This window comes from Chrysochloris asiatica, unplaced genomic scaffold (assembly GCF_000296735.1).
Source record: "Chrysochloris asiatica unplaced genomic scaffold, ChrAsi1.0 scaffold00030, whole genome shotgun sequence".
NCBI lineage: Eukaryota > Metazoa > Chordata > Mammalia > Afrosoricida > Chrysochloridae > Chrysochloris > Chrysochloris asiatica.
In genome coordinates this window covers 22577394-22601803 of record NW_006408548.1, presented here as the reverse complement: position 1 = coordinate 22601803, position 24410 = coordinate 22577394, and the positions used below count along the sequence as shown (strand labels likewise).

At 38.2% G+C, this 24410-nt stretch overlaps 1 protein-coding gene across 1 annotated transcript in view; it reads right to left on the bottom strand.

The window, feature by feature from the left end:
- ZNF385D (zinc finger protein 385D) overlaps positions 1–24410 on the bottom strand; it is a 561594-nt gene that overhangs the window by 342507 nt on the left and 194677 nt on the right. The gene's annotated exons all lie outside the window — the stretch shown is intronic.

Sequence of the window (24410 nt, the reverse complement as noted above, 5' to 3'; positions counted from 1 at the left end):
TCACACATTTTATACACAAAGTGGAATAGTGGCTGTGGTGGTGTGCCGTAAAATCATTTTCGACTCATAGCAACCCTGCACAGGGTTTCTGAGGCTGTCAATCTTTATGCGAGCAGAAAGCCTCATCTTTCTCCTACAGAACAGCTGTTAGTTATGAACTTATGACTTAGAGGCTAGCAGCCCAACTCATAACCACTACACTACCAGAGCTCCTTTGACAGTAAGATACAGTTCTTATTTATCTGTTGCTGTTATTAAGTGCTGTCAAGTTGGTTCTGATTTATAGCAACCATGTATTGAATTTCCAGGGCTGTAAAATCTTTGCCAAAACCAAATTTTGGATCCATGCTGTTGTTAAGTGTTGTTGAGTCCATTCCAACCCAAACCTGTACAGGGTTTCCAAGGAGCAGCTAGTGAGTTTGAACTGTGGACTTTGTTCAAATTGACCTTGAGTTCGAGTGCTTATCCTACAGGCCACAGCAGCAGTCCCATAGAAGACTTTAAAATACATTTGGAATAGAAAAATGTGTGTCTTGAACAAGTAGCCTGGCTCTATGTCTGTAAACTAGTTAAGAGTGGAGGAGGGCCAGATCACCTGACTCCAGGAAAAGAGCTCCATCCTGAGCTCTGCTCACCCTCACAAGGGGACCTGAACTGAAAAACACAAGGTTTGGATTATAGGACGCATCTGTAGAGCAGTACTGTGGCTTCTTTTAAATAAATTCCACAGTCAGACCTTTCCACCCCATTGTCAGAACAGTTCTGTATGTCTCTGTGGAGGTAATTAGGATTTAGCCTCCACTTCAGAGACAAAAAGCGGCTAGCTTTCAGAAAAAAATATTACTTAAGGGTCAAAAGTGTTTCCTTCTGATCAATTCCTCCCCACATGGATGAAGTTCTTAGAGCTACTTCTTATTTTGGTGTAGAGGGGCATCTTGAGCTTTCTTTCTCTTTGTTACATAGTTATAGCAAATTATGTATTATTTGGCAAAGCTGAAGAACATAGTGTTTTAACTGAAGCAACAATTTTTCAATTTTGATATATTAAGAAGAAAATTTACTTACATTAATCAAAACTATCTTAACTATTTTATTTTCCCAAATAGTCTTAAAATGGACAGTTAATGAATGTGATCTCACACATATATATGTGTCTGCATATATACATAGGCATATACACACACACAGACGCAAATATATACATGTGTCTACAGATAGAGGTTTAAAACACAAAATAAATAATGAAAATTATTTAGATAAGGAAACTTTGATATTATGTCATCCTCCAGCACTTGTAGGTACCATTGATGACTGCTGTTGATGTTAGGTATTGTCAAGGCAGTTCCCCCTCATAGCAACCTGATACACAACAAAATGAAACACCGACTGGTCCTGGAGCATCCTTATGACTGTATTTACACTTGAACCCAGTGCTGCCGCCACTGTGCCAATACAACTTGTTGTGTGTGTGTGTGTGGGGGGGTGGCTTTCTCTTTTTTGTTAATGCTTCACTATATCAAGCAGTATGTTCTTCTACAGGGACTGATCCCTCCTGATAAGACGTCTGAAGTGTGAGATGAAATCTCACCATCCTGGCTTCTCAGAAGCATTCTGGCTGTACATCTTCCAACACAGATCTGTTTTTTTCTTCTGGCAGTATTTTTAATATTATCCTCGAACACCATAACCCAAATACATGAATTCTACTATGATCTTCTTTATTCATTGTCCAACTTTCACATACATATTGTTGTTGTTGGTAACTACTGTGGAATCAGTTCCAACGCTGCACATGGTTTCCGAGGCTGTAAATCTTTACGGGAGACGAACAACTCATCTTTCTCCCTTGGAATTGCTGGTAGTTTCAAACTGCTGACCTTGAGGCTGGCAGCCCGACTCATAGCCACTACATATTAGACTATTGACAATACTATGATTTGGGTCAGGCACACCTTAATCCTTGTCTTAACTTGATGCTCTAAAGAAGAAAAACCAGTGAAACTTTTATGTATGTATGTGTGTATATATATATACATACATATAAGTTTATATCAAGTAAACAAATGACTCATAATTGTAGAGGTAGAAGAGTCCCTGGAATGTGTTGGATGAACCAAGATCAACAAGTAGGGTTGGCAAGTATACAGGCAGGGAAATCCAGCAGGTGGGCAGATAGATCTGGATTGCAGATAATAAAGCAGGTCACTGGCACAAGTCCAAAGAACTTGAACTTGGAGGATGAGGCAGAAGTAAGAGCTAGACCCAGCAGAAAGTGATCAAGTTTTGAGAGTGTCCATTATATTGGGAGCAGGCCATACACTATAGAAAACATTCTTTCAATTGATTGGCTTCTCATACCCAGTCATTATAGCGTTAACTATGTTTGCCCATATTCAATCGTCATAGAGTTAACTATGTCTGCCCATATCCAATTGTCATAGTGTTCACTACACTGTTCACAGCCAATCATCATAGAATTAACTACACTCTATAAGATTTCACCATGAGGATAACTACATCTCAATTGTCAAACCAATGGCAATCCCTGCCAAGTCAAGTTAACACAAACCGTAACTATAACAGTCTTCAAACTGAGACCCTTGGCTCGTGTAGATTTAAAAAAGGACTTGTGCAGGTTTACCCAATGCAGTACATTAATTGATTTCTTGACATATGCTTCCCTGAGTGTTGATCGTGGACTCAAGCAAAATGAAGTTGTCAATAACAAAATCTTAGATCTACTTTCATGATGTTATATATGGTCCAGTTGTGAGGATGTTTGCTTTATTTACACTGAGGTGCAATTCATACTCAAGGCTATAGTCACTGATCTTCATCAGTAATTATTTTAAGTCTTCTTCACTTTCAGCAAGCAAAGTTGTATCATCTGCATATCACAGGTTAATGAGTCTATCTGCAATCCTGATGCCACTTGTTCAATGGAAGTTCAGACTGAAGGTGAAGAAAATTGAAAAAGTCCACAAGAGACAAAATATGACCTTGACCATAATCTATCTGAATTTAGATCATCTAAAGAAAGGATTTGATGCTTTAGACACTAAAGACTGAAGACCAAAAGAGTTGTGGGATGACATCAAGTAAAAGATCAAAATGGATGTCAGAGTAGACTCTGAAACGTGCTCTCTAGTGTAGAGATGCTAAAGCAAATGGAAGAAATGAAGAGGTAAAAGAGCTGAACAGAAAATTTCAAAGGGCAGCTGGAGAAGAAAGAGTCATATATTATAAAGAAATGAGCAAAGACCTGAATGAAGTAAGAAAAACAAAAGGGAAGAATACACTCAGCATTTCTCAAGTTGAGGGACATGAAGAAAAATAATCAATCCTCAACTTGCAATATTGAAGGATTCTACTGGAGTGGTGCTCTGGAATAATGCACTGGACCACAAGGTCAGTTTGAACTACAAGGACAATGGTTTGAACTTACCAGCCTCTCCTTGGAAACCCTATACAGGGTTGCCATGGGTTGGAATTGACTTGATGGCACTTAACAATGACAATAACAATGAGAAAAATATTGGATGATGCAGAAAGCACCAACAGAAAATGGAAGGAATATACAGAATCACTGTGCCTCCCCCCCCCCAAAAAAAAGGGTCAATGTTCAAACATTTCAAGAGGTAGCATGTGATCAAGAGCCAATGATACTTAAGGAAGGAGTCCAAGGTGCACTGAAGAATTGGCAAAGAACAAGGTCCTGGAATTGATGGAATACATGTTCAAATCGTTCAACAAACTGATGAAGTGCTGGAGGCACTCACTCATCTATGCCAAGACATTTAAAAGACAGCTACCTGGCCAGCTGATTGGAAGAGATCTACATTTGAGCCCATTTCAAATACCGGATGACCCAATGCAATGTGGAAATCATGGGGAAATATCACTAATATTACAAACAAGTGAAGTTTTGCTACAAGTAATTTTTAAAATGGCACAAGAGTACAATAACAGGGAGCTGCCAGAGGTTCAAACCAGACTCAGATCAAGATGTGCAATGAGGGATATCATTACTGATGTCACATGGATCTTGCCTGAAAGCAGAGAATACCAGAAAGATGTTTCCAGTGTTTTACTGTCTAAGCAAAGGCTTTCAACTGTGAGAATTAGCCCGTAGAGACATATTTTAGAAAACAACAAATAAAAATATACATTTCTAGAGAGAAGCATAGATGAGAGAGGCCAGGTAACTCTGGAGAAAGGGAGTGACTAACACAGATACACTGGTCTCATCTCTTTAAAAGCAGTGATTGTGAATCCTGCCTTTGAAGTCCATGATTACAAAAGCAAACTATAATTGTATTGTGTCATTTGCAAAAAAATTACCTTTAATGCAAAAATAGAAATTTCCTTACTTTTTGTGCATCTTTTAAGAATGTCAGTAAGAACATGAATCCTAATTGTTGCTGGCTATTGAACAGTAAGTATTAGTGGAATGTCAGTCTAACTAAAAATGTACAATTATCAGACTGTGGTTAGACATGGGGGCTTTAAGTTTACATTGCCTGAGTTCAAGCTTTCTCAGCAAGTGTAACATAAAATGCATTAATATTTTGCTATTCTGTGATAAAAAATCGATCATAAAATTAAATAAGTTAAAATGATATATATGGAAAGCAGTTAGGACTTGTGGTTTAATGATGTAGAATCAGCACTAGACTGTGAACACAAATTTGGCAGTTCAAACTAACCAGCTACTCCTCAGAAACCCTATACAGGGTCTCTATGAGTTGGCATCAACTTGATGGCACTTAACAACAACAATGGAAAGCAGTTAATTACCACATTTGCTAACACAAAAAGTGTTAAAAACATGCCAGTTTTTTTCTGTTATTTTTACCTTGATCAACATGTTTTACTCTCAAGATAAAGTTTTATTTTGGATTTATATAGAAAAGTCAAAATTCCATCTATGAATCAAACTAATTCAAAATCCAGTTGTGAAATAAAGCCAAGGTCTGTTATAGCCATTCGTGTTAACATTTATAGCTCTTCCTTTGTCTTTGTTTAAATTCCCAATAAGTTTCATTCATTATAATAAAAATGAGTTAAGAAGACCAGACTTGACAGAGACAGGGAGGAAAATTCTTTTTAAATATCCTGTCAACAATAAGTCAGACAACCTTAGGATATAATCAAGCAACTAATATGGAAATAATCATGCTGTCTTTCATAAATGTGAATGACTGCCAACTACTTTCACCAGGGACTATCTTGGAGTTGTTTTTTGCAGTTGTGCTAAACAGTTGTGCTAAACAACTGTTGTTTTCCTACTCCATATCTCATAAATAGTCTTGCAGGTGCACTGGATTAAGCATTGTACTGCTATTCACAGTTCAAACTTAGATGACTCTTCTGTCTGCTCTTGTAGAGATTTACAGTATAAGAAACCCTAGGGAGCACTTGATTAACCATATTGAGAAGTGTTTCCAAAGCAGCCTACAGTCAGGGCTTCAAACCCATTCATTCTGGTTCAACCCCCTGCAGAGAATTTGCATTTCACCCCAGATATAGTCACAAAAAAGACTCACCTGGGATCTTGTTAAAATGTTGATTCATATTCATTTTATCTGGGATGGAAATGCAAATTCTTGACAGGGAGTTGACCTGGGAATGGACTCCTTCAAAGTCCTGCTTAAAATAAAGGTTGAGTCCATATTCCAGAGCACAGTAAAACCCACTGGTCTGCAGAGGTATTTATCAACTCTATCAGCCTCAGAAACAGCCGGCTCTAGCCAATTGAGCAAAATAATGAGGGTCAACTATAGAAAAAAATTACCATTAATTGTTTTTAGATTTCAATTTCTGGGCCTTTCATTACAGAATCACTAATTAAAATAAGGAAGAAAAAAGTGTTCCAAAGTATAGAGTCAATTTATGCTTCATAATCATCTATTAGTAAGCCAAAATGGCTCATTCATGGTGAACACTGTCCAAATCAGGTTTTCCTATAGTAAATACTTGCAGAAAAAATGTTGCCAAGTAAATTCTAGATACCACTGATTTGCCTAATTAAAATGTTAACTTCTACACTTCTTTGTAAAGAATTATACCCCCTAGAAACAGAGGTGTGCTCATGAACTAAGATCATAAACCAAGTACATAATATCAAAGGCAAGAGTTATAGAAGTATTTTGGGTAACAGGCACAGCCACAAATATATACACATATAAGAGTTCTGGTGTGGTGCTGTGGGTTGATGTGCTAAACTGCAGTCAGTTTGAACCAGAAGGGCAGTGGCTCAGGCTCACCAACTGATCCACAGAATCCCTACATAGGGTTGCTATGGGTTGGAACCTACTCTAAGGCAATGAACAATAACAACAAGGGGACCTCAAAAAAATTCATGGAAAAATTAAATGGAAAGAAAGTGGCATTTTTTGAAGCCCCCTCATGTTTGTACATATGTCGTTATTGTTGTTGCTAAGTGCTCTAACATTGGTTCCAACTCAGACTCCTAGCGACCCTGTAAAGCAGGGGTGGGGAACCTTTTTCAGCCAAAATTTATAACATCATTGGCGGAGCATACAAAATTATCAACTTAAAAATTAGCATGCTATATGTGGCCAATCATTTAATTAAACCTTAATGTGATGGCTGGAACTGTGGTTGCCTTGGCAGGGCCAGACCAAATGATTTTGTGGGCCTTAAGGAGTTCTGACAGCGTAGTGGTTACAAATCGGGCTGCGAACTATAAGGTCAGCAGTTCAAAAGTACCAGCTGTTCTGTGGGAGAAAGATGAGGCTTTCTGCTGCCCTGTAGAGAAATAATCAAAATACAAAAATAAAGAAAGTAACACTTCAATCAGGCAGACCTATTTTCCTGTTATTGCTAAAAAACTGAGCAACCAGAGAGATAATAATGCAAGTTTTCAAGGACAGGTCCAGCAATGGATGAAGACTCAGTAACTGCTTAGTTTCTTCCTTGTTGTATTTTCCTCCTCCCCTGGCGTTGTTGCTGAATAATTAACATTAGTCCCCAATCAGTCCTTAGAATATGGCCCCAGGCATGTGGTTGTTAAGTGCTTTCAAGCCAGTTCTGATTCATAGCCTGTATAGTGTTTCTGGAGTCCTGGTGTGGGCTTGCAGGATAGTGCACTGGATCTCAAGGTAATTTGCGCTGCAAGGTCTGCAGTTCAAACTCACCAGCTGCTCCTTGGAAACGCTATATAGGGTCACTATGAGTCAGTACTTGAAGGCACTTAACAACGGCAACAATAGGATTTCTGAGACTTTAAATTTTTACTGGAGCAGAAAGCCTCATCTCTCTCCAGAGGAGCATCTTATGGCCTTGAACTGCAGACCTTGTGGTTCACAGTCAGTTCAATGTTTGTCATATGGTGCCACCAAGCTCCTATGACCCCAGACCTAGTGTTTTAAAGCAGACAATCAAACATAAATAGGACCTAGGGGAAATGAAATTTAATGTGATAAATTAAGACCCCATCACAGGTAGCTGAAGCAATCCCAAAAAGATTTACAGCCTCAGAAACCCTGTACAGGGTCACTATGAGTTGGGACCAACTCCATGGCACATAATCACCAACCATATAGCTCATGGGCCAGATGTTTCTCAGCCCTGTTGCATAGGGTTACTTAGGAACAGCTGATGAGTTTGACCTACCCACCTAGTAGTTTAAACCAACCTTGAATTCCAGTGCTTATCCTACAGGTGCCACACCAGGATTATATTTACAAATATATGTAAAATATATTACATACTAGGATATCATGTTTGTTAAAGTAGATGGTCAGAGAAAACAAGGAAGATCCCCAGCGAGATGGACTGGCAAAGTGGCAGCATCAATGGTCTCAAGCATAGAACGATTGTGAGGTTGACCCAGGATCGAGCAGTGTTTCATTCTGTTATGCATAGGGTAGTTATGACTAGATGTCATTTAACAACAACAAATTGTGTTCTGTTGTTGTGCCTGTAAGATAAGCATTGGACTCAAGGTCACGTTGAACAGCAAGGCCAGCAGTTCAAACTCATTAGCTGCTCCTCAGAAACCCCTTTACAAGATTGCTATGCATCTGAATTGACTCCACACACTTAATAACAAAGAACAACAACAACAACTGTCTTTATTAATAGCCCAAGGTAACTTTCTAAGATATTTCCTTGCCTCAAAGGACAGGCATCATGAGTCAGATGTATTAACAAAACAAATACCACTATAATCCTTTATTAAGGAATAAAGCATGATGATGATGACAGGTAACGTTTATGGAGTAACTAAGAAGCTCTAGTACAAACAAAAACCTCAGCCCAAGTGGTGCAGTGGTTTACACGTTGGGCTGAGTGGTTTACACGTTGGGCTGCTAATTACAGTATCAGCAGTTTGAATCTTCCAGCCACTCAGCTGGAGAAAGAGGAGGATTTCTGTTCTGGTATATATTGGAGTCCTGGTTTGGTGCTAGGGTAAGTACTGAACTGCTAATAGCTAAGCCTGTGGTTGAAACGCAGCAGCCACTTTCTGGAAACCTTATAACTTGACTTGATGGCACTCAACAATAAAAATAACATAGTGACACAAAAATGTTGAGCTGCTAATGCGATTTATAAGCTTGAAAACCTTATATAGGGTTCCTGAGTCAGAACTCACTCGATAGTAGTAGTAAAGAGGATTATTATTTTCCTTGTCTTTCATTTGCTATTCAAAAACTTTCTGATGGTTAGGGTTTCAGGTGTCTAATCTATCTTATAAGGCCTCATACATAACCACTAAAGAGAACAGCTGTATAGAAAGTGGGGAAAATGTGTGCATGTAGAGAGTGGTTAAAATCTAAATGAAACTGATCAATTTGAAAAGACCACATTACTCTGGTGAGGGGAAAGGCTTAATAAAGTAATCTAAACGCAGCTTCAAGAATCTGAGCAATTTTATTTACCTCGGATATGAACAGACAACTTTCTGAAAGGCTAATCAGAATTAATGAATAGAAAAATTAAGGAATTGAATTAATACATGGAAAACAGGATAAGAAAAATTTTAATCAGGCATCAAGTTTGCTCAATTTAAATAAGCTGTAATCTATTAAAAAACAAAACAACAAAAAAACCACTCCAACCTAAGACAATTGCCCCTTAAGTTTAGAGAAAAAATAAAATAAAGACTTAGGGGTAAGGAAAGGGGTATAGCACAAGGGAGACTTCAAACAATTCACTGTGCTTTTTAATTCTATTTTTCCACCATTTCTTTGAAGTCCACTACATTAATCAGATAATGTACAAGATGTGATAAAAATAAAGGTTAACTGAAGGGGTGAAATCCGGATGATTTGACAATCTGCTTGCCACAATTCACACTATTTCCTTGCAAACAAATTTGGGTAACAAAACCTAGGTAAGGAATGGCTTAATTCTTGTTTACTGCTGGGAATATACAGACATCTGACTCACTGATAATGCTAAATTAGTTGCTTCTCCACTGATGCTAAAGATACCCTTCAGTACCTTCCATCAGAAAATCAATTTCCTTGTAGCAGAATATTTGAAGAAGTCAGGGGACCTTCTACTATTATGCTAAATAACCAACCACAGCAAAACACACTTTCATTCCTAAAATGACCTCTAGAAAACAGCATATTTAGTCTTACAACCACAAATGTTTCTCTATTCTTTAAATCTATTTTTATCATAAAACAAATTAAATAACATCGTATGTTCTCTTGCTTATTTATAATTGCTTATCGCACATAGAAAGTGGGGTATTAAAATGTTTCTAGTGGCACTGTAGGATTAGCACTGGACGGCGAACTACAAGTCAGCAGTTCAAACCCACCAGCTGCTCCTTAGAAATCCTGCACAGGATCGCTATGAGTAGGAATCGACTTGACGGCACTTAACAATGAACTGTAGTGAATGTCTCTGGAAAATACACATATAAGGCTCACTTATTACGTACAGTATGCATTATCTAGTGGTGTGGTGCTGTGGGCTAATGTGTCAAACTGCAAAGATGTTTGAACTGCCAGGTCAGTGGTTCAAACTCACCAGCTGCTCCTTGGAAACCCTATACAGGGTCGCTATGGGTCAGAATTAACTCGAAGGCAATTAACAAATGCATATTATTAAAATGCTTCCTGTGATATCTGTATATTTTTGACAAAATTACTCATATTGGTCACTTTGAAGCTGAGACTTCAATGTGTTATATTAAAAACTGAGTATATTGTTTCGAGTTAGAAGTTTGTAATATAATTTTTTATTATATCAAATATCCAAATTTTGGTTTTCTCTTTTCTGCTTATTTGTGAAAAGTTGCTAAAATGTTAGAAGGTACTGCATCTAACTAAATCACCAAAATACTTTGATTTTTCCCAGTCACTTATCTATTAATATTTTTCTTCTCTGCAACAGCCCAAATTTCAGCAACCTACACTGTCCTTGAAACCAGAACCATCAACAACAATTTCTACATTTACAAGGCTTAATGTGTTGGGTAATGGAGAATTCTGTCTTCTCTTGCCACTAAGGGTATCAAATTTTCATTCGAAAGCCTACTTTTAATAAAATTGAGACCAAAGTGTCTTGATACTCATGTTCTCATACCAATAAGGTAGATTCTTCATATTCATTGTCCCCAGTAAAATAATCAGGATTTAATATGGGTGCTGGATACAAGGAACTGGACTAGATTCCATTGAATTTAATAGCTATTTAGTAGCTATTAACCACTATTTAGTAGCTGTATGACCTTGAGCAAATCACAATTCTCAAGACCTCCTGTATATATCTATTAAGTGAGGAAATTGGATGAGATACTGGCTGCTGCTGCTAGTTGCCATCAAGTGGATTCTAACTCATGACAACCCAAGTGCCACCCAGGGGGACTCCTTAGAGGCTGACTTCCATCGACTGCCAGTGAGTCGATTCTAATTCATAAAGACCCTGTATAGGGTTTCCAAAGCTGTGTATCTTTGCAGGAGCAGGAAGTCTCATCTTCCTCATGCAGAACAGCTGATGGGTTTGAATAGGTGATTATGTTATTAGCAGTTATACAGTGCCATCAGGGCTCCTTACAATCTGGCTAGTGATGAGTAACCACCACCGTCAATTTGTCATACTTCAATGGTTTGAATGTTGCTTTGAAGATGGACGGCTATGCCACCATTATTTCTAATGTCAGCAGGGTCACCCATGGTGGATAGGTTTCAACAGAGCTTCCAGACTAAGACAGACTGGAAGAAAAGACTGGCATATACTTTGAAAATGTAGCCACTGAAAAGCTATGTATCACAATAAAATACTGCCTGACTTGACTGCTTTAGAAATGTAATTAAGGAGGAATAAGTCTCTAAAGGTTGCCGTCATGGTTTGCTGATATAGAGGAGGAGCATATGCAACTCTCAGTGAGATTGACGGGCACAAAAGCCACAATGGTTGACTAAAATTTACTGGTGATTATGAGGATGACTCAGGACTAGGCAACATATGGTAAAGTTGTCATGAGTTAGCGTCAATAAGCTAAGGAGAATAGTAATGGTGAACAGTTACACAGTGTTCCTGCACGCCAGATTCTTCCCATGCTGTATATCTCCGTTTATGTCATAGTTAGAACCACCCTAAAAGAAAGGTATTTTTACAATATTTTCTCTAAGTAGATAGAGAAACTTCATGCATGGTGAAGTTTAGAATCTTGCCCAAGGTGAAACTAACAAGTGACTTGCAAAGCAGAGATTCTACCAAGGAGCAAATGCTCCTAGTCACTACATTATATTGCTACATCCTTTTCTAGTACAGATGTTCTATGATTTTTATCAACCTCTTTCATAAAACAATTTTAGTGCCCGTAGTAAGATTTTTGACAGATAACATGGTGGAAGGAACAAAATCTGCCTTTAAGAAGTTATGTGCACCCAGAAAAGTTGCTTACAAGCTTTCTAAGCCTCATAAATCCCTAACGTTCCTTCCAGTTCTCACAGTTGTGAGATTTTAATTCTGATTTAACATATGGCAGATCTCTTCTTGTGAGTGGAGATTTAGGTTCCTGATACAACCATTTTTTTGTCCCTTGCATGTGATGAGTTGAATGAAGGAACCCAAAAGATATGTTTATGTAAACTGTGAAGAAAGAGAGTCCAAGATAATGAAATAAAGTCTTTGCAAGATAATTATGAATGTTGAGTGGAAGCGATTACTCGGGATTATCCAGATGGGCCTTAAGTGCCTTTATTAAGTGTCCTTATAAAATAGAGGCAAAGGGAGCACAGGATGAAAGGTGATGTAAAGCAGAGACAGAGACTGGTGATGTGGCAATAGTCAAAGACTGTCAACAAGTACAGATAAAAACAGGAAGGCAGAAGAGAGGCCTTTCTCCTCAATGACTCCAGAAAGAACCAACTGGCCAACACCTGACCTCCATAACCATGAGAATAAATTTCTATTATTTGAAGCCACAAAATATGAGGTAATTTGTTATAGCAGCCTCCAGAAATGAATACATCATAAATGACAACCATACATTTCCATTAAAATCTACTATTTTCAAATTCCTAATTTACACAATTCTTTCTTTCCAACCATCAGCCAATCTCCCTAGAAAGCTGTGTTTATAGGGGACAGAGTGCCCTTAAACAGGACATCAGTGCTTAGCCCCCGAAAAAGAGTATAGTCAGCTAAGCCAGTCCCTTCTATGTTAATGACTTTAATAGCCATTATGTGACTCAGTTCTAAACCTTTTTAATGTCTGTCTGAACACATCTTTAAGACATTTTTAAAAGTCACCTCCGTCAGTACATTCTATAGTGCTGTTGTTTAAAACTGATTCCAGAGCTTAACTCCAGACTGCCAAATAAGCAAGTCTATTTGTTGTTGTTGTTAGGTGACATCGAGTTGGTACTAACAGCGACCCTATGCACAACAGAACGAAACACTGCCCAGTACTGGGCCAACCTCACTATTGTTGCCACGCCTGAGCCCACTGCTGCTGACACTTTGCCAATCCATTTCTCTGGGGTCTTCCTCTTTTTCTCTGACCCTTCACCTTACTAAACATGATATCCTTCTCCAGTGACTGGTCCCGTCTGACAATATGTCTGAAGTATGAGAGACGAAGTTTGGCCATCCTGGCCTCCAAGGAGCACTCTGGCTGCACAGATCTGTTTGTTCTTTTGGCAGCCCATGGTGCTTTCAATATTCTCTTCCAACACCATAACTCAAAAGCATCAATTCTTCTAAAGTCTTCCTTATTCAATTTCCAGCTTTCGCATGCATATGAGGTCATTGAAAATACCAAGGCTTGGGTCAGGTGCACCTTAGTCCTCAAGCTGGCATCTTTTGTTCTTCAACGCTTTAAAACGGTCTTGTGTAGCAGATTTGCCCAATGCAATGTGCTGTTTGATTTGACTGCTGCTTCCATGAGTGCTGATGGTTGATTCAAGAAGAATGAAGTCCTTGGACAACTAGGGAATTTGCCATTTTCACAAAGTCACTAAAGCTGTCCATTATATTTCTGTCTTCATTCCTCTTCTAACTCAGTACATGCTGTGTGATCTTATCCATGGAAGTTATATGCTAATGAATCCCACATCTCCTTCTGAAATTCCCCCTTCTTTTGAACTCTACACTGCATACACTGCAATCCTCACAACTGTTGTTATGTTTGATCTCGCTGCAGCAACCACTGTGTCAATCCATCTCATTGAGGGTGTTCTTCTGTTCTTGTGACCCTCCACTTTACGAAGCATATTGTCCTTCTCTAGGGACTGGTCCTTCTTGATAACATGTCCAAAATATGTAAGACAAAGTCTTGCCACCCTTACTTTTATTAAGCACCCTGGCTATATTTCTTTCAACACAGATTTATTTGTGCTTGAAAACTCTATCCATAGTTTCTATGAGTCAGAATCAACTTGAAGGCAAACAACAACAACACAGCAGTCTATAGTATATTCAATATTCTTAACCAACACCATAATTCAAATATATCGGTTCTTCTCTGGTCTTCCATATTCATTGTTCAACTTTCACATTCATATTTTGCCATTATTGTTGTTAAGTGCTAGGGAGTCATTTCCAGTTTAAAGGGATGCTGTATGGGGTTTTCAAGGCTTTAAACCTTTTGTGGGAGCAGAAAGACTCATCTTTCTCTCCTAGGGCAGCCAGGGGGCTTGAATTGCCAACCTTGTGGTTAGCAGTCCAGTGCTTATTCTTTAGAGCCACCACATTCTTATATGAGGTAGTTGAAAATACTATAGTTTGGGTCAGGTGCACCTTACACCTCAAAGCAACATCTTTGCTCTTTAGCATTTTAAAGGATTCTTTTGCAGTATATATAATAAAGGCACTCTTACTACAAAAAAAAATAGGTATATTCCAACAATTTATAGTTAACTCTTGGGTGTATTTTCATGCTTTTTTAAACTGTGAAAATACTAATGTAGTGTTACTTTCAAGATTTCCTTTATATTATAAATAAAATTTTCTACCTTTGTCAGTCTAGTTTAGATTACATCAAGCATATCTCCCGTGTCTTCTGAGTCTTATTTGATATTGGTCAACAAAGAAGATACTTTAAATCATGTACATCTGGATATGTAAATTGAAAGAAAAACAGCATCAAAACTACTACAGCTTGCCGTAACATTGTGGAGCTGTGCCACTGAGTCAGTTCCAAGTCATAGCAGCGCTGTATAGGGTTTCTGAGGTAGTGAATCCTAACTGGAGCAGAAAGCCTCATCTTTCTGTCACAGAACACTGGTAGATTTGAACTATTTAACTTGTGGTTATCACTATGCATAAAATTTTCATACTGGGAGCTTCAAAATGTTCCTTAAAAAATTAAGTTAAAAGATAATGGACACAAGAACGCCCCCACTTGCAGATAATACCCACCTGACCTGGCTTCAATGGCTAGATGATCAGAGCTCAAGTAAAAGAAGAAAGAAGAGGTAAAAAGTAATCTGATACAATTTGATGAACTTGACCTACACCTATGGATGCAGTAGCTCAAAAGAAGGAACAAAATATTTACAGCAAGGATCATTCCCACCCCCTCCATACACAGAGTAGACAGGGATGGCAACTTGGACATTAGCTACCCAAAATGGAGGGGCTACCAAGGCAAGAAGTGACTGGCTTGCAAGCTTTCAAGAGGGAACCTAGATCCAGAGGACATGGAGGAAGGTAGAATCTCCACTGAGTAGTATCCAACCTGTCTAGGAGGGGCTGATGAAATGAAATGTGGATAGGTCTCTTATGATACAATAGTGAATAATTGTTATCATGATTGATTGTGAGGCTTGGAAATGTAAAGGTAGATGCAAGGAGGGGAGTGATTAACTTGTCAGTCTAGGAGTGGAGGTCCCTGGGAGTGGGACCCTACCCAGAAAAGCAGTGATGCCTGAGATGGAGGCAGAGACGATGATGTGTAGAGATGGAGCAGCTGGGGACTTTAGACACAGAGAGAGAGAGGGGCTGTGTGCTGACAACTGAGGGGTAGGCTTGTAGTGTATACCCTTTGGTTGGTTGATGATGCATGGAGGGGACTGTAACCATGGCAATGAAATGATATACCATAGGATGAGTGTAAAACTAATGTTCTCCCATGTAAACTATCACATAATTCACAAAACATTAAAAAAAAAAAAAAGATAATGGGACTTTTCCATGAATTTTGAAGCCTCCTTATATAGACTCATCTTCATTTCCACTAAAATTTCTTAAGCTTGTTGTTTTTTGTTAAGTGCCGTGGAGTTAGCTGTGTCCCATAGCAACCCTGTACAGGGTGAGCTTGGGCCTCTGACCTTGAATTTCAAACAGCTTTGCAATCTGGCACATGAATCCACAGTGCCACACCAGGACTCCATCATTATTCATTTGTAAGCTATTATAATTATGCTTCCACTGATATAAACACTTCAATGTTTCCCAATGTTTAGAGCACAGTCCACAAATTTTTCAATAAAGGGTCAGATAGTAAATCTAAGCATGTTACCCTTTTTGAGTTACATGTCTCCAGCACATCTTGTTCTGATTTTCTTTTGGGAATCTCCAGGGCAAAGAGTTTCTCTTTATTCAAGGCCTTTCTGGCACTGAATCTGTAGTGTTGCTACGATGAGTTGCTATGTCACAGTCTTTCAATGGAAATGATTACTTTACTATACAAATGAAGGGTAGAAATATTCCTACAGGGGTTGATCAATTACCATGATGAGTTCTACCCAGGGATTGATCAGTTTTGCCATCCTGCTAGTCTTAAAAGAACCAAGTGTACAAATTAGGGACTTCATTACCATCAGGAAGATACTGGAATGTAGTACATCCTTTGGACCTGGTGTCCCTGTGTAGAAAACCTCATAGACCCAGAAGATGCTGAGAGAGTGTGAGAGATGGTGCAGCAAGAGACGTAGTGGTATGAGTTAGCAAGAACCAGAAGAACAACAGTGGGATTTACTGATTCCACAGAGTAACAGAGCTGAGCATTTTAAGATAGGAGGGTTCCTGGAAGAATGGGGTGCCTATTGGCACTTGTTGGTGGTATCTATAGATCTGTCCTACTTTTTTCAAGCAGCACAGAGGCCTATCTAGAGAAGGGGTTGTGGGGGCATAGGTAGGAGCGAGGGGCTTGCCAATGGACACAGCTGAGAAGGAGCTTAGAGGTGGCTTGGTCAGAAGATTAACAATCTGTACCCTTTCTCCTGAGTTGTACCTGTTATCCCCAAGGTGATCTGGATTCTGAACTATAATCTGTTGCTTCCCTGATAAACCCCACAATTGTAACTATGGTCTGTGAGTTCTGTGTGGCCACTGCAGTGAATTATTGAATGCAGCAGAGAAGTAGAGAATGCGGTGGGAAGGGTGACTGGTGTCGACATTGATCAAAGAATAGGAGAGTGGAGGTCTGCCTGATCACTTTGTAGGAATCGGTTTGGAGCTGGTCGTGATTCTCATCTCTTCCCCTGAAGTTAGACAAGGTCAGATGCTACCACAATATAGGTTTTCCTTAATATTAAAGGAAATCCAATGCTGAAGTAGATTGGTTTCCAACCAAACGTGGTTTCCAACCAAAAGGTTGGCAATTAGAACCTACCAGCCATTCTGTGGAAGATATATATAGCAGTTTGCTTTTCTAAACATTGTTGTTGTTGAGTAACATGGAGTCGGTTCCGACTCATAGCAACTCTGCACATGGTTTCTGAGGCTATAAATCTTTACAGGAACAGAAAGCTTCATCTTTCTCCTGCAGAATGGCTGGTAGTTTCGAACTTCCAAACTTGACGTTAGCAGCCCGATTTGTAACCACTATGCTACCAGAGCTCCTGTAATTATTATAGCCTTGGAAATCCTTTTAGGAGTTCTACTTTGCTCTACAGTGTTAGTATGAGCCTCAATTGACCTGAAGCCAGTGGGTTTGGGGTGGTTTTTGTTTTTAGCTTTGGTTTTACACATTTTAAGAATATAAAGTACACTGTCCACTCCAGACTAACCTGTTGTACATGGATTACAAAGTAGATATGACCTGCTGGTTTTAATTTGCCAACTTCTGACCTATAAGATAAACAAGAAGTATTTCTGTGATCAAGTCTTGTCTCCTTCTCCTGATTCATTTATTTCTATACCATCTATACCCAAACATATAAGCCTACACAGTTCACAAATCATTCAACATTGTTACATTTCCCAGAATTCTGGCATATTCTGTTTCTTCTACTTGAAATGCTCTTCTCTTTCATGCAAACCAAGCTAACTCCTACTCTGACTATAATAGAAAGCTCAAGTGTCTTCTTCTCTGTGAATCCTCCCCCACCTCCACCCAAACAGAATTAATCACTTTTGTTATGTCCCAGTGTGTTGCATTATGACACAGTACTATAATATTTAGTTTATACTTTGCAGTACTCTATTCTGAATGAGCTCTGCAAGTCAGAATGGAGTCTGCATTATTTTTCTATCCCAGTGATAGAAGTTATTGGTCAACAAATACAGTCTTTTAAATATAAACTAATTTCCTAGAATACAATAGTCTTAGGCCATTTAAGAGAAAATTGGCAATAGTGGTAAAAATGAGACTTTTAAATAAGGCACATGTTTATCGGTAAAAGAATAAAAATGGATACAGTATAGAGTGATATGGTCCAGAGACTTGAAAGTTAAATCTATATTTCTCAAGTTTCAATCTTTATGTCTGTGTGAACATACTGTTATTGCTAAGTGCCAGAGAGGAGTCTGTTCCAACTCTTAGCAACCCTACATAGGGTTTCTGAAGAGCGGCCAGTGAGTTTGAAATGCCAAGCTTGCAGTTCAGTGCTTTATCCTACAGTGCCACACCACGATCTCTCTCTCTCTCTATCTATATATATTGGTGTTAAAGCATCATTAAGTCAAAGTTGATTTCAACTCATAATGACCTTGTGTAGGGATTCTGAGTGGGTTTGAATTGCCAAATTTTTGGGTAGCAGTCCAGTGCTTATCCTACAGCATCACCTCAGGGCACTCTTGCATTCTCTCTCTCTCTAATGAGAGACACCTATAACCATTTACTTTAAAAATTAATCTTCCATAATCCTGCCAAATAACACTGATAAAACACAAAATGATCTTACTAATGTGCTTAAAGCCAACAATGTTGCTAACAAAAGAGAGGCTGTATTGCATTAAAAGCACCTGTAAGAGGATATGTCTGTGACTCTGTGAAACTTCACTTAATTCACAATGTTAAAAAGAAAAAGAAAAAAGAGGACAAGTCTGTTGTCTGTCCAGTGAAGTTTACAGCAGCCTTAGTGTTCCCAGACCTGCTCTGTTGCCGGATCACGGCATGAATGAGAGAGAGGGATGACCCTAGGATTGGAACTAATGGCTAAGGGAATCCAGGGAGCTCTATCAGATAAAGGTATTACCATGACCCTCATGGGTATGAAATTTACTTTTGATGTACCTGAGAAAAAAATTGGGAGATATAGTAGTCTATTGTGGGTACCAACCAGCATCTCTCTTCAAAGTATGATATTAATAATTGTAAAATAAAGGTATATGTAACTTGACTGAAAATGCAGTGGAATTAATATTATGAGTATTCAAGATCTGTGAAAGACAAATTTTCTCATATTACAATGTAAATAAAAGTTGCTTTAGAAAGCAATGAGGGGGGCATCAGAAACACAGCATGGGGAAGTGTGTGTTTGAAAATAAAAGCAGTTAAAGATTTCTGGCTACTCTGTATTTTAAAATTGAGGCCAGGAAGATTCCAACTACTGGGTCCCCAATCTCTTGCGTTAAAACAGAGGAATAATAATGAAAATGTTGCTGATTGCTATTCAGATTAATCATCATAATGAACTATAGAAGAATCTTCTTTTCGTATTTTTAAAACATTCTCCCCTGTTCCCCTTCCATCTCCTTAAACCCCTTTTAATCATTCTTTTGGGTGAATAGGCATGTGATTGGGGTGGGACTTCTATCTCTTTAGCAGGGAGCTTTATGCTAATGAGGTACCATTTTATACTAACTAGCTAATAATTAGTCCCTTTCAAGCAGACTTTCTGTACAGTCTTGGATTCAGGATACCCCTATGCCAGGACATTCTTCTTTTAGTACCTAAGCCTGTCCTTTGTACATCTTGTAGCAAGCCAAGCACTTAAATATCAGCCCACTGGTTTACTCATTTGAATACCCTTAACCTATGTGATTGTGCCTTTCAGTTTTTGCCCAATACACTGAATCCTGAGTCACACACCCAATCAGACACATGCAGTGGCTGTGATATAATATCTGCCAGTACACTTCACCTCTGAAACATCTCAGTAGGAGACAGTTTTCCACAAAGGGCTCAAGAAGCAGAACTGGCAAGGGGTTCTGAGACCGAAATGGAAAGCTATGCACTCAAATCACTAATCAAATGTGATTACTGTGCAACTCCATTGTAAGTGAACTCATCACAAATCAAATACCCTGGTAAGGAAAACATCATGCCTGTGTGTGTGTGTGCGTGAGTGTGCTGGGCAGGTGCACGCTTACATACATATACACACATGCACACACTAATTATTTTTGGAAGCAGGAAATATCTGTTGTGGGTTAACCATTAAGCAATGGAAAGCAATAATTTCTTTAGAGAAACCTGTGCTGTTTACAATGCTGAGAATAAAAAAGTTGCAAAAGCCCAACTTTTAAAGCTGGACTCCTTACTGCAAGTACTGGGTGGCTTTTTCCCCTGATAATTATGCATTTGCTGTCTAAGATTAATCAGGGAAGGTAATGATGCAAAAAATTACATTTATAATCCAGTCTGACTACAGCTGTACTGCAAGCTAAGTTCTAAGTCCTATTAAAGTAAATGGAATTAATGGGCTGTCGCTGGCAATCTTTTTATCTATCAGTTACTAATTAACATTCTTCTGTAAAGAATAGTTTGTGGCAAAGAAATAATAAAATATACCTAGTAGCAGCTATGCTAAAGCTTAAGTAGTCATTAAAAGCAGACATTGAGAGGGGCTGCCGAGGATTAAGGTAGAGGGTGTTTACAATGCAGAGTGAGCAATAAACTGGTACTTCACAGTGCTATTAGTTTAAAAAAAAATGTGTGAGTGTGTGTTTGTGCAACATCATTTGTTTTATGCAGGAGCAAATGATCACCACCAAGAATGACCTTTCAGTGGGAAATGTCGACTTCAGCTAATAATGCAAGAGCAGAGGCATGCAAACTGTAAAACTGGAGAGGTCAATTTGCTGTAAAACCAAGGAAAAACGAATGCAGTGTGTTATCTTCCTACATACTCAAGCACATTTGCTACTCTCATCACAGAAAGTTTCCAGTTTGATTACTCATTTTATGTCTTCGGCATGAATTTGAAGTGTCACTTCCAACCCTTTACTCCTTTGTGCGTATATTTGGTTCTTATTACAGAGAGGAAAGTTCATTACTTTCTGGAGTTTAATTGTGTGGGATTTTTTTCTTTCTTTCTTTCTTTTAATTCAGCGTTTATTTCCTTAGCTAGGCACATGTGCTTTGTCATTTCACAGACCAAAAGACACTCACTTTTCTAACAAAGCATGCATTTTTTTGTACAGAATCACCATGAGTCATGGCTCATTTACAGTTACTCAAAAATCAAGACTAAGGAAAGAAGATCTCCCTTATGGCTTCTCATAGATGAGAGATGAATTATTTTAATAGAAAAAAATGGGATCAAGGAAGAAAACATTTAAAAATAGTACTTTATCAAGAAAATACAGTCAAAGGAATTTGCCCTCAATATTTCCACATTTCAAATTTGCCTTGACACAAAGGTTAACTTACAGCCAGGAGAGATCATTTGTTTGCAAGATTTTCAGAGGGCAGGACTGGATTTTTTTTTTTTTTTTCCAATTAGATTCATACTGAATCACATGAAGAAGAGAAAAGGTAAATGTTTTAAGAGGTCAAGAAATTGAATAAACTAAATTCTAAACTTTGAGCAAAAAATATCAAGGTTCAAGCGTAGCTTTGATACTTACAGAGGAAGACTAAACATGGTGAGTTTTTAACCATTAAAATGAGATGAGAGTACATAACCTTCCTTCCTTCTCAAGACGTATTAAGATATTAAAGGATTCATGTGAGATGATAGATAAGAAAGTGTTAATAAATGCAAATGAATTCTCTGTATTGAATTCAGTCCATCTATATCGCTCAAAAGGAGCTCTGGTAGTGTAGTGGTTATGAATCGGTCAGCACTTCGAAACTACCAGCTGTTCCGCGGGAGAGAGATGAGGCATTCTGCTCCTATAAAGATTTACAACCTCAGAAACGCTGTACAAGGACGCTATGAGTCAGAATCGACTCCCCGGCACACAGCCACCACCACCATATCACTCAAGAAGTCTTATTTTTAATTTCCTTGAGACCTAATTCTTATTTTGCTTTTAAATCTAAAATAAACAATGTAGTTTGCCTAATCCTCGCTTTACTTGATGATACCTATAGCATTTCTCTAGCTTAGGTTCATTTTAAGTAAGATTCACATCTATAAACTCATTCATCTGGTCTTTCAAAATGATTAATGTTGCTGTACTAAGTAAAATGTAATGTAAAGGAAAATCACAATGAAAAATTTTGCATCAAATGGAAAAACTAGAAATGTTCAAGAGACTTCTTTCCCAGTGTGTCACTGAAACAAAGTGATGCTAAAATAATTTACTCAATGACAACAACTGCCATTTTCTATAGAGGTAATATCACTTCTAATTGAGATAAGGAATAATTATATATTGCTGGCCTTCACAATACAGTTCTGGGTCCACATCTGTATCAACAAAGACCCATCCTCACTGTGTTGCTTGCTGTAAGGATCCAAAAAGCTAACTAAAGTCAGTCATTTAAGTACAGTACCTAGAAGATTAAAAAGTATTTAATAATACAAGATATTATAACTTTAATGAATTTTAAAAATGGTATTCCAAATTAATAGTACTTTTCACAAATCTCTTACTGGGGGATTTTTAAAAAGTCCATTGTTGTGCAAATTTTTCTTACATCATCACTAGAAATTTGTTATTGTTATTGGTACCCTCAAGGAGCTCTGGTAGCGTAGTGGTTACGAATCGGGCTGCGAACCACAAGGTCAGCAGTTCGAAACTACCAGCTGTTCCGCGGGAGAAAGATGAGGCTTTCTGCTCCCGTAAAGATTTACAGTCTTGGAAACCCTGGACAGGGTTGCTATGAGTCGGAACCGACTCCACGGCACATAACAACAACAACATTGGTACCCTCAGTAGTTTTATCTTGCCTATTGTTGTACCACACAGTCTAAGGACACTGGATTTAAAAGAGTCATTTTTTTACAATCAGTTTTCAGAGACTATCTAAGCTGTAGATTATCTTTCTTGCAAAAACAAAACAAAATCTTGTCAGAAATCAACACAGGATTATTATACATGGTGATGAGTTACGAAAAATAGAAAATGTGCAGATGATCACTCTGTATTGAGAAAAGATAGAAATAACCAAGTGTTTTATGGTGGTTTGTTTGTTTATTCAGAGACATAAACTGACTGGACCATATGTCTAGTTAAGATGGAACCAGATATAGTGAAGAAAATGTTAGAAATACTCAGTTTGGCTTCTCACTTCCCATGAAACCAACAAATGTTATTTGATGGAAGCCAACAATACAATGAAAATACCTTTTAGTGCCATCATAACACAGTTTTAGAATTCACAGTTTGTTGTGTCCGAGGAGTTTCCCGGTTTGGTCACAAGTCTTAGAATGATGTCCTGATTTCCTTTGCAATTGAGGATCACACCTCTTTACCCTGCATGCTTCTCTGGGTGAGCTACAAAATTATCCCAATTTTGAAAACTGGCATAAAAGAGGTCATTCTATTTCTGTGCTGAAGTGAAAAAAAAAAAAAAGTAATAAAATAACAATGCTATTTCCAGTCAGACAAATACATATTAAAAATTGAAAAAGATAAGCTATCAGAATTGGAAAAGATTTTGTTTACTTTAAACTAACAGAAATCTGGAAAATAATCATACTCAGACCCTGTAATGTCTCCTGGCAAGAACTGGTTTGGAGAAATCCAGGCAGCTAGAGAGTTGCTGGCTTGACATTCTCATAGAGAAAACTTGAGTCCCTACCCAGAACTCAGGAAGGAAACCATCACTCCCCAGCTTTCAACCAGTCTCAGAAGACACAGTCAAGCATCACACAGGTTTAGTAAATGCTGACTATTCCAGGAAAGCCATGAGCCAGCTGCAATCTGAATCCTGGAGCCAGGGAAAGAGGAAAGAACATCTTATTTCAACTGAAGTTACACTGCAGCTGCCAGACCCATTTCCTGTTTCTGAGTTGCAGTCAAATTTGAATTAGCCAAAGAGTAGAGGTAAAAAGTGTCTTCTTTTTAGAGTGACCTGACAAATTTACCCTACCACCAACTCCCACCATGAAGACACTGAAAGGAAGGATCAAGATTCCTTAAAACGTAAATTCTGTAAAGATCTATTCACTCATGATTGTTTTTGTAATATGTCTCTCAAATATTTTCGTTTGACTTAGGGGTAAGAATAAATTGTTGTAGTTATGTGCCATCGAGTCGGTTCCAACCCATAGTGACCCTGTATAGGGTTTCTGAGGAGTGACTGGTGATCTTGAACTGCCAACCTTGCAGTTCAAATGGCTTTGCAGTCTGGCACACAGCAAGACAGAACATAATTATTTTTTTAGAAAATGCTTAAAATAATTTGATGGTTGACCCAGTAGAGAAAATTATAATGTAATTAGCTTTATTTATTATATAAAGAGAAAATTTCCTAATGTTTCCATTTTCAGGAGCTAAGTACACTCCAGGATCTTGTTCTCACAGATACAAGTGTTATATGTGCTTTTACTTCCTCCATTTACAAAGGACTGACAGAAAACTGAACAAATCCATTTTGGAAGAAGTATGGTTGGATTGCTCCTTGGAAATGA